The 8,082-nt window shown below is 46.3% G+C and overlaps 1 protein-coding gene across 1 annotated transcript in view; it reads right to left on the bottom strand.

The window, feature by feature from the left end:
- Window positions 1-755: 755 nt before the first annotated feature.
- The window catches only part of SLC24A3 (solute carrier family 24 member 3), a 343,101-nt gene continuing 335,774 nt past the window's right edge, over window positions 756-8,082 (bottom strand). The window contains exon 16 of the transcript XR_009818156.1: window positions 756-903. The gene's annotated coding sequence lies outside the window, so the exon portion shown is untranslated. The remainder of the gene's footprint in view (window positions 904-8,082) is intronic.

Genomic DNA, 8,082 nt, shown 5'->3' with positions numbered 1-8,082 from the left:
CAAACCGTGATGCAGAGCAGGATTATCTCTGAACCAGAAAATGGTCACGGGGAAGTCTCTGCAGAGGCGCAGCATCTGTGTGGACTCCAACATACCTTCTGGGCTGCCAGCACGCAGAGTTGGAAAGCAAACAATCCAACCAATGGAAAATATTTTCAAGACAACTGCTGGGCTTGCACTGATGAAAGACTTTTTCTGCATGGAGATCAAAGGCTGCACCTCGTCTCTGTCCTCATGGACAGAGACATGGGATCAGCATGTGTGCCTCCTCTGCACCGCAGGACTCCTCTGCACCTGGAAATGTCTGTGGATGTGTAAATAAACAACCTCCTCTGCCTAAGACATACCACTGCTTCCCGTGGACATGGCGGGTACTTCAGAAGGAAGGTATCATTTTGGCAGCAGCAGTTACAAACACATAAGCCAAGGTATTTTAGGTAGGGTATCCAGTCCTGCCTTCTCACTCAAGGATCACAAACCCTTCTCTCAGAGAAAGGGTAATGGGAGGGGAGGTCAGTTGAAGTGTCCCGACCTTCTCACGCCATCAGGTAGAAGCATGGAAAGTCCTGACACCAAGGCAGGCTCAAATGCAGCAGGGAAACATTGTCTCTGCTCAGCTGGTGCAGAGCATCAAAGTAGCACTGTGCCACTCTGGAAGTAAGCCTTCTAGCAAGTCCTTTCCACAGGCCTTCTGCAGCTTCCTGTAATGGAAACTGGCTGCATCAGAACCATTCTGATCAGTACCTCCTCCTCATTATTATTCCAAGCATACTGAAAATACTTCTCCAGAAGCAGCTTCAGAGGGAGGGCTGTGTCTCAGGACCATGGCTGACTGGCTGAACGGTCACGGGCACAGAATCCTTCCGGCGGGGAACCTGACGATCGGCTCCCACTCCCCTACGTCTGCAAGAGAATAACTAACCTCAGTGCAGCCATTCCAGGTATGTATGGCTGTAAGAAAGCAGGACTTGACTCATTATACAATAGCAAAGGAAAGCCCCTCAGCGTTGGTTTCGGTACGGACCCCAACACGGACAGGTCACAGGAGACAGCTGCCTGCTCTGTGAGCACAGCAAACACACGCCAAGGGATGAGGAAATGCAAAGGGTGAACACTCTGCTGTCTTCTGCTGCCACTCCCTCAGGCAGTGGCACAAAGCATTCTCGGGATTATGACCAAAACTAATAAATCACCGTGGCTGTGACCCGCAGGGATGCTCTACTCCTATGCCCAAGCACATCCTGGAGTGTAGAGTTAGTACAAAGAGAGGATATTTTTATTGATAAACATTATATTGTCTTAGTGTAGATGTCTGACACATTATTAAATCAAATGACAAAACATTTAAAGTAATTCATTCTAATAAAACTTTCTGATATTCTATAGACAATAGTGCTGTGAATTCTGTTTATAGTATAACACATTAAAAACACAGAAATACAAGTTTCTAATTCCATAGGTTACCATCAAATAGAGAGAAACGCATGCTTTCATTTCTGTTAAACCTGTAACTTACACAGGCAAGTGGAACAGCTATGCATAGGAGACTATTCTACAACAAATCATAAAACAAACATACAGAAAGACTGACCTTATAATACTTGTACAAGTATGACAAAACCATTGTAACTCATTTCAAAAGGTAACAAATGTTTTGTCTGTGGCTCCACCATTTTAACACTTCAAAGCTAAATTAATAGAAAAGGTATTTTGAGTGTCATTGTATTACTAGAAACCACCAATTGTTTTGTTTTCTGGCTGGCTGTAAATGTTTTATGTGCATTTGCATTCAGTTCCACCTCCGGTTTCTTCCTCGTGGTTAGAAACACCACAGACTCTTCCCTCCCAGTGAAAAGGAACCCAACCAGTGTCGTTTGATCCCCAATCAAACAAAAGGTGCTTGCATCAGTCACTTTTATTGCTGTGCTCCCTGCAGCTTTGATGCCACGACTGCACCGTGAAACAGAACCCTCACCCCGTGCACAGCTCACAGCACCCGCACGGCTCCATCGCTGCCCGTGAGAACACGCCGCTGCAGCGCTGGCATCCAGCAACCCTACAAACCCACCTTCTCCACTAACTGCTGGCCCAGGAGAGGATTTAAACACACGTCTGCCCTCGGGGCAGCCGCTGGCACTAGGGCTCTCCTGTGTGCCTTGGTGGTGCAAAGCTTGGTGGTGCAGGGTGCAGACCTGGGTGGGCTCTGACAGGAATTATTCAGTCAGGGACAGGGCCATGGAAATAAGAGTCTGTGCTTGGCTCTGAACAAGGCTGGATGGGGCTACAAGTGGCCCCCTGCCTGTCCTTACATCAGTCGACCCGTTCTCTCACAGGTACACACCAGCACACTCACCTCCAGCCCAGGGCCACCTGCTGGCAGAGCCCCCACAAGGAGAAAACCAAGGGAAGTTTCCTGAGCGAGCCTGCACCCCGCAGCACCCGCTGCCCTTTGGTGGCAGGCATGGGCCCAATACCTCTGAGAATTCAGCCATGTCTTTCAGTGCATCCATGGGGGCCATCAGAGGTGCTGAGTTTACTACAGCCTGGTCCGAACACATGCCGGATGAGCTGGAGGGGAGGAGGAGGTGCAGGGGAGGGCAGGGCCCCCTGAATTTGTGCACCATACCTGAGGATTAATGGGTTGATCTGCTCACCTTTCTTGTTCTAGTGAAATCCCGATTGAGCAGCGTACACATTCCCTCGGCCACGCTTGTGCTGGGGCTGTTAGCACAAGTGCACTTCCCAGGCATCCGTGTTTGAGACCACACAGCCCCTGGACTGAGGAGAGGCACCAGTCCTGCGCTCCCCATATGTCCCCGTTGGCTGAAGCTCTGATGGATGCACTAGCAACAGGAACACCTGAACCAGTGCTGCACAGGACTTGACAGACGGCAAAACCTCCCCTAAAATCTAAACAAACATCTTCCTAGTTCAGTTTCCATCTTGTAAACAAACATTCAATGTGAGGATGAACCTGATCTATCCTTCCTTCAATCATCTCTTACAAATACTGCCTGCATTAAGGGTCTAGTAACGAATCTCAGCTTTACAAGGACTGGCAGTGGAGTCAATCAAACTGTTCCTCAAGGGAACATCCATTTGAATTTGTCCCTAAATCCTGATTGCATGGCAAAGCTCGCTGGACACCAGCTAATCTCTCAGGTATGCAGATTGCTACTGGCATGTTTACACCACTATTTATCTAACAGATAAAGCACATGCTTGTGAAGCCAGGATAAGAACTGAGCTGGAGACACGGGTTTTGGCATATCCCTTTCCCTCTCCCCATAAAGGGATGTGGTATTTCTCCCTGGGAAGAAATACCTTTCGTCAGGAGGATGAGAGTTTTAAAGATCAAATCTCCACAAAAATGCAGCCCCTGCAAAACCTGCCAGTATGCTCATAACACAACAATCAGGTGGTTGTGATGCCATGCTACTCTCATTTGCACTTGCTCTCCAAGGGTGCTGAATAACTACAGGAACAGACTTTGTGTCCTCCTTCTGCCACCCATTCAAAAACAGTTCCCCAAGAACCGTTCCCCAAGAACAGAGTTACTCCACAAACACCTTTCTCAGGCTTCTCTTGAGAATTTGCAGCTCAACTTCTGTGCTTGCTCATCAGACCTAAGCCCTGTGCAACTTCACAGTACAATTCTGAGACACAGAAACGTGTGTTAAACTCGGAGGCTCGCCAGTGAGAATTACTGAAAGAAAAGGGTTGTTTCTGAGAATCTGGGACCAACAACTTGGCTGAGCAGAATGTGGCAGCTCACTTGATGCAACTCTTTACCAGCATGCAAACTTTTATGAAAGTCCAAAGCAGTAGCTGATGCAATCAGTCTTTATCTAATCTTCTAATCTGAAAAATCCCCAAGGCTTTAAGAGCTGATGAAATACAGGGTTCCAGAGTCCCCCCTCAAGACACTGTAAAATGACTCCATCATTGCTCTTGTATTTCCCAACAGCAAGCCCTACTGTAATTCACACCCACAGTAGTGATTGATTCAGATCTCCCACTGACCCACCTGGAACCAAACATAGGGAAGCTCATCAAGGGGGAGCCACCCTGCCAAAAAGCTGTGGCAACAAACCTCAGCTGCACCAAGGGTTTGCAAGCGCCTGACAGTCGCCTCAAAGACAGATTTAACCAGAGCCATTTACTGTCACAGGGACCTGGGCAAACCCAGGCAAAGGAAGGTTACTCCCTCACTAAAAGGAGATTAATAAAAAATAAAAAACCCTAAAAAAATCTTTAAAACCCTCTTGTTGGCACCTTGTGATCTGTAAATGTTCATTACTGCAATCGGTACCCCGTGGTGCTCTGGAGTGCAGCATTTGCTGTTTACATGTTCCTACATTTACAGACCAAGAGCACTGCAGAAGCATCTGTGGGTCTCGATGTTCCTCAGCTTCTCTACTAATGCAAGTGAAAGCAGCAGCCAAGGTGGTCTCACCACTTTTTGTGGCCACTCAAAAGGGTGGTATAATGTTTTTAGTGGCTTAGTCTGCTTAGTCCTTGGTTCGGGAAAGCCTGGCCTTAAAGTGAGGACTGAAATTAGATTCCTAAATCTCCCGCGAGCATGGGGAGATGTTTTATTGGACCAAGGGCTCAGCTCCTAGTGTCCCATAAATAAATAAATAAAATGTATAAATACGTCAGTGCAGAACTTCCCGAGCTCCTCAACGCCTCATGCACACTCTGGTTTCTTTGTCAAAGCCGTCTTTATGCTCAGCAAATGCAACTGGAATCTCAAATGACTAACAGTAATTGCAATTGCAATATTATGAATGTACAAAGGTAAGCTGTTTAAACTTTTGCCCTGTTACTTTAGCGACAGGCAGCTGCCATGCACCACTCATAATACTTTGCTAATACACTGTGGAAACAAACAAAAACTAGTAACCATCTCTTGCATTTACAAACAGATGTGTGTAAATACTGACACACTTTGCATCTGTGCAGTTGCCATGACAGGGTGTGTGTGTGTGTGTACATCTCTGTGTTGCTTGAATATAGATCTACATTCACACAGGTAAAAAGGGCTTCCAAACAACTTGATGTAAGAAACATTTGTCAATCAGCACACAGTTATGGTTCTTCTAAGCAGTTACCTGACAGCAGTCAACCTGTATTTAACCTTGCAAGCATGAATACGCTGGAAAAGGCATGTAAAAACCCCTGTTCTGACAGCAGGATATCAGATGTCACCTTCAGGTTGCTCCACATACATTGACTGCTGTTTTTCTCAAATTAGGAGGTTTTGTTCAGCACTTCAGTAAGCCCTGTGTATGCCACAGAGCTGGATTCACCACGCCACGTTTCTCAGCACACCACCTCTGCACGTGCTTAGCTTTGGATACACAGACCTCGGCACAACAAAGTACGTGCTTCAAGTTAGGCAAGGGCTCTGGTACCTTGTGGACTTGCACCTTAGGAGCCTGCCTAAGCACAGCCTGCCCAAGGGTGCCAGGACTTGAATCAGGCCAGGGAAGTGGCACAGACGGCCTGGCCCTGGGGTGGACATTAGTCAGGAACAGCAGGCAGGGTGCTTCCCTCACCTGCTCTCAGGACAGCCCCTTGCGTGGCCCCAAGACCCTGTGAGAGCTGGGCTCAATGCCCCAGTGCTGGCCCAGGGCAGCCTGGTCCATGGCTTCCCCAACAGCCTCTCCCATGAGGCACGGCCACGGCAGCTGGGACCAGAGCTGCCTGAGGCCCAGCTGCCTCGGGAACCGGAGGTTGTCTGGAGCAGAGACACAACCCAGAGGACACGAAGGACGTTGGTGCTCCTGATGCCCCATGGCCACTTCCCACCTCCAGCACTGGCTAAAAGGCAGTTCTTGTGCTGTGTGACTCTTGCTGGAGTCATTACAGCTGGTCTTCTCAGAGACGTGGTGGTTTGCTACGCAGGGCACTGTGTTACCCAAATAACCCCACTGAGCTGTGAGCAGATCTCACCACATGTCAACACTGACCAGAGCTAAGGTGACACTTTGGTCCCAAGGGAAATCTGTGCTTCTTCTCTGGAAAAGGATCAAGTATCGTTTCCAGCTAGCAAGGCAGTGAGCAGCAGCCAAGTGTGATATGCACCAGTAGTCCTCTCCTTTCAGTTCAGCAGGAGACAGATGAAATGCCCTGCAACAGGGATTACTCCTCTGGGAAGACGAGCTCCTGGCTTTACTCGCCAGGCACGCCAGTGAAAACCTCCCAGCAGCTCTGTGACCAGCTACACCTCGTAGGTTCAGGCAATATTATGCTTTCCCTCAACTGGCAATAAACAGGTTATGCTAAACTGTTGCTCTGAAGTTATCACGTTGACTTTTAGCACCATCCAAATCCTACCCAGCCCACAAAGACTACATTGACAAGATTTCTTCCGGGTTGTTCTCGTGTGGAAAGGTTAAAACTTGTTCTACAAAGCTATTAGAAAAAGGAAAATAAGAAAACTCCTACCTAAAATACATCATGACAAAGTTATTTTAACTGTATAAATACATTACAAAATCTGTTGCTTTAAATAAGTTGTGCTTTTTTAGGAGCTTTCTTAAAATCAGATGCTTCTGCCCAGGCTTGGGTAACTTGACCTAGATCTCAGGCTGTTTCAGAGCAGTGATGAAGAGATTTCCACAGCCAAAGTATAACCCCTGGGGCACAATGAAACAAACTGCCACCTTCTTCACCTTGCTTTCCCATGAATGAAGAAAAGTTTTCCAAAAGGTATGGATTTGTCCCTGCCTGAGGCTGACTCCGGAGATTCAGCCAGACGAGTCAGAACAGTTTGGGTGGGTAGATGCATTTAGGAAATGTGCTTCATATTTGAGGCCACAAAGTGCTAACAAAATGTTAATGAATTCCCTCAAAGCTGTATTAACAGTTACAATCTTATCTGTTCAGATAGGAAAATAAAAAGTCATTGATCTTTAAAAACAAGGTGCTTTTCAGGACTTACTGCTGCAAACAGTACACTGACCCTACAAAACAATCACCAGGGTTTTGCCATCGCTTTCAGTAAAGATCGACTTGCTACTCAAGGCAGTGAATACTGAAAACTCTCTTCCTTTAACTTGAAGCCTTGCATTATACTCTGTACAACCATTCAGCATACCCAAGCTCCGCAGTTCCTTACATCTGAAGTGGCTGAGGTCTTCCAAAACCTGAAACTTCTGCTGCCTTCCTTAAAAGTCTGACTTGAAACTGACTCAGTTGAAGTTGTACAAATCTAATAAGGATACGCTTACTTGGATTTAAGTCTAAGCCAGCCTAACTTATAGCGGCTGCTGACCAAGTGGAATGTGATGAATACAGGGCAGAGTCAAATCCAGCTAAGCACAGTCCACTGAAACTGATCTTTAAAATATATATTTAAACAAGTTTAAAGCTCCAAATTAGATACATTAGAAAAACCTTACGCTATTGCATCACTGTGAGCTTTACTTTTAGGGCTTCTAAGCACCCTGACGTAAGAAACATTTGTCAATCAGCACACAGTTATGGTTTTTCTAAGCAGTTATCTAACAGCAGTCAATCTGTATTTAGCCTTGCAAGCATGAATACGTTGATTTGGAAAGGCATGTAAAAACCCCTGTTCTGACAGCAGGATATCAGATGTCACCCTCAGGTTGCTCCACATACATTGACTGTTGTTTTTCTCAAATAAAGTTGCTACCTGACTTGTTTCACCAAGAAAAAATACCCCAACCAGACATGCATTTACCTGGATGTTAAGAAGGAGCATTTGTTTTCACAAGCACAAACACCACAAGCTCAAAGCATGCTCATCGATTGATTTCTATGACACAGATGGGGACAGAAAGCTGAAAATAGAGCAGGCAAGTAGCATCACAGGGGAAATAAAACCCAAACCGATATTTATACCAGTGAAAATGTCCTCCCATGCAGTCACTGCAGGTTGGTGTTCCCACAGCAAAAACAATCTACCAAAAGCAGCAGTATGTTAAAAAAAGGGGAAAAAAAGGGATAAAAGCAAGTACACAATTCACAGGACAAAAGCAGTTTTTCAGCATGTCTTAAGACCCCCTTATATCTTATCCTATCTTATCATTCTGCCTTTGAACTGCTATC

The sequence above is a fragment of the Colius striatus genome, chromosome 2 (genome assembly GCF_028858725.1).
Source record: "Colius striatus isolate bColStr4 chromosome 2, bColStr4.1.hap1, whole genome shotgun sequence".
Classification (NCBI taxonomy): Eukaryota; Metazoa; Chordata; class Aves; order Coliiformes; family Coliidae; genus Colius; species Colius striatus.
The sequence above is the reverse complement of the archived record's forward strand: the minus strand, read 5'-3'. Positions and strand labels throughout refer to the sequence as shown.